This window comes from Gossypium arboreum, chromosome 1 (genome assembly GCF_025698485.1).
Source record: "Gossypium arboreum isolate Shixiya-1 chromosome 1, ASM2569848v2, whole genome shotgun sequence".
In the NCBI taxonomy this organism is placed as follows: Eukaryota; Viridiplantae; Streptophyta; class Magnoliopsida; order Malvales; family Malvaceae; genus Gossypium; species Gossypium arboreum.
Window position 1 is genome coordinate 106,217,580 of NC_069070.1, and position 3,161 is coordinate 106,220,740.

General features: G+C 36.6%; 1 non-coding gene across 1 annotated transcript; it reads right to left on the reverse strand.

The window, feature by feature from the left end:
• Positions 1–1,436: 1,436 nt before the first annotated feature.
• Positions 1,437–1,543, reverse strand: LOC128282401 (small nucleolar RNA R71). The gene has a single exon (XR_008272668.1). It is a non-coding gene; the product is annotated as a small nucleolar RNA R71 (small nucleolar RNA).
• Between the last annotated feature and the right edge of the window lie 1,618 nt (positions 1,544–3,161).

The window sequence follows — 3,161 nt, forward strand, 5'->3', positions numbered from 1 at the left end:
ACCTAAGACGGATCTTGTTATTATTATTTGAATTGTACGATAAATATTTGATTTATTTTTAATTATGTGTTCTTAATTCTTGTTTTAATATTTTAGGATATTGATTCAAGTTAATGCTCTTATTCAGAGGAGGAATAGACCCTGTCTAAGAGTAATTTTGTCATAATTAAGCAGAGTTGATTGCACGCCTAGAGATAGGGTGTTCAAATTTTGCCGGATTAGGGTGAAACCCAATAAGGGGATCCATAAATTGAGTTAATGCAACACTAGGGCTTTAATTAGAAAGATATTTCAATTAATCAACCTAGGGTTAGATGTTATTAGTCTCGTGAGAGATAATAATATAACTTAGGGATTTCTACGGATCAAGTCAAATGAATAAATCGTCTGATTCAGAGTCAAATAACAAGTGAAGTCTATGTTGATTTTTCCTTGGGTATTGTCTTAATCAATCGAGTTTTCCCAAAAGCTTTTTCCTAATTTTCTCTCTACGCACCCTTAGTTTAGTTAATTAGTCTAGATAAACAAATCCCTTCATTTTTTAGGTTAGATAATAAAAAGAAAGTAATTACTAGTATTCTTGGTTCCTTTGGGTTCGACAATCCGGTCTTGCTAAAGCTATACTACTATTCGATAGGTACACTTTCCTTCATCGTGATAATAGTTAGCTCCAAGAACGATTAATTATAAATACTTAAAACCTGTCACGAATATCACGTACCAAGTTTTTGGCGCCGTTGCCGGGGAACTAAGATATTAGGAACACTCAATTTTTATTACTTTAGCCATTTTACTTTATTTGCAATTTAAATTTTTATTTTCTTTTCTAATTTTTCTTTTATTCGTTCCTAGCAGGTTTTTATAGTGTATGAATAGAAGAAACCCGTCGGGACCATTACTGTTTGATAGTGAGATCGATCACACAGCTCGTAGAAATCGAAGAGAAATAAGACAAAGCTTAAGATATACAGAGGAAGAGCAAGGGGACGATATTTCAACCACAACCAATGGGATGGCTGAAAACCAAGAAAATCCGCTACCTCCTGCAATTGCTGCTAATCAGAATCCTGCTCCACTACTATTTATGATTATGCTAAACCTTCTTTAACAGGAACTGAATTCATAGTTAGGCCTGCTGTTGTTGCAAATAATTTTGAACTAAAACCTAACACCATTCAAATGATCCAACAGTTTATTCAGTTTGATAGTTTGCAGGACGAGGATCCCAACGCTCACTTAGCAAATTTCTTAGAGTTTGCAACACTTTTAAAATCAATGGCGTTTCTGATGATGCCATTCGCCTTCGGTTATTCCCTTTTTCATCGAGAAACAAAGCTAAACAGTGGTTGAACTCGTTACCATGAGGGTCAATCACTACTTGGGAACAAATGACCGAAAAGTTTTTATTAAAATATTTTTTGCTGGCTAAAACAGCTAAATTACGTAATGATATCTCTTCTTTTGTGCAGATGGATTTAGAAACACTCTACGACGCATGGGAGAGATACAAGGACCCGTTGAGAAGGTGCCCTCACCATGGGTTACCACTCTGGCTACAAGTTCAAACATTTCACAATGGCCTGAATCCTTCAACTAGATAAATAATTGACGCAGCTGCTGGAGGAACTATCAATAACAAGACACCGGAGGATGCTTATGAATTTATAGAAGAGATGTCACTGAATAATTATCAGTGGCAAGTCATACCGGCGTTTTTAACGTCGATTCGGTCACCATGCTCTCTAATTAGGTGAACTTTTGAATAGAAAAATTGACGGTTTTCTTGGTTCTTCACAGGTTCACCTAGTAATGCAGTGCGAAGCATAGAGGTGGATCAACCAATTCAGAATACCCACCCTATGGCACAACATGGAGAACGAGCAGTTAAATTACATGGGTAATAATCCTCGATCTCAAAATAATCCTTATAGTAATACTTACAATGCAGGTTGGAGGAACCACCCAAATTTCTCATGAGGAGGCCTAGGAAATCAAAGACCACCACCACCTCCAGGCTTCTAACAACCACCCTACCAACAAGAGAAAAAATTAAACCTTGAAGAGATGCTAACAAAATTCATATCTGTATCAAAAACTCGTTTTCAGAATACTGAGACAACACTTAAAAATCAACAAACGTCGATCCAAGGGCTCGAAACTCAGATAGGTCAGCTCGCTAAATTATATCTGAACGACCACAAGGTAGCCTCCAGAGTAACACTGAATCTAACCCAAGGGAGAAAATCAATGCAATTACCATTCAAGATGAGGAAGGGTTAGTCGTACTTGAACCAGAACCGATGCAAAAAATTGTGGTAAGTACATGTAAAGGTGAGGTGGACCACAATGACCAGAAACCGGTAAGTAAAGAATACAAACCTTGTGTGCCATACCCAAACACGACAAGGAAAGACCACACAGAAGAACAATTCAGTAAATTCCTTAAATTATTAAAGAAGTTACATATTAACTTACCGTTTATTGAAGCTCTTTTGCAGATGCCAAACGCAGTCAAATTCTTGAAGGAGCTTTTAATAAATAAGCGGAAGTTGGATGAGGTGTCATATGTGGAGCTAAATGCGGTTTGCTCAGCCATACTACAGAATAAGCTGGCCAACAAATTAAAAGATCCAGGGAGTTTTACGATTCCCTGTTTAATTGGTAGCTTAAATGTTAATAATGTTTTGGCTGATTTAAGGGCTAGTATCAATGTCATGCCTTATAAAATGTTTAAGCAACTAGGTCTTGGGAAACCCAAACAAACTAGGATGAATATTCAATTAGCCGATAAAACAATCAGATTTCCTTGGGGGATTATTGAAGATGTACTCGTTAAAATTAACAAATTTATATTCCTAGTTGATTTCATTGTTTTAAACATAGAAGAGGATAGTAGCGTTCCTTTAATTTTAGGGAGGCCCTTTTTAGTAACTGCTAGAACAATAATTGATGTTGGCACAGGTGAACTCACGCTTCGTATGGGAGACGAAATAATCACCCTTCAAGCTCATAATTCGAGTAATACATCGAAAATTGAATGTGGTGGTGTAAATCATCCTACTAAAACTAACCATGAGGTGCAACCTACTTTGCAGGAAATAGGTTCGAAGAATATACATGAGCCATGTTCAAGCAACAACAAAGGACCTATCTATGAAGAA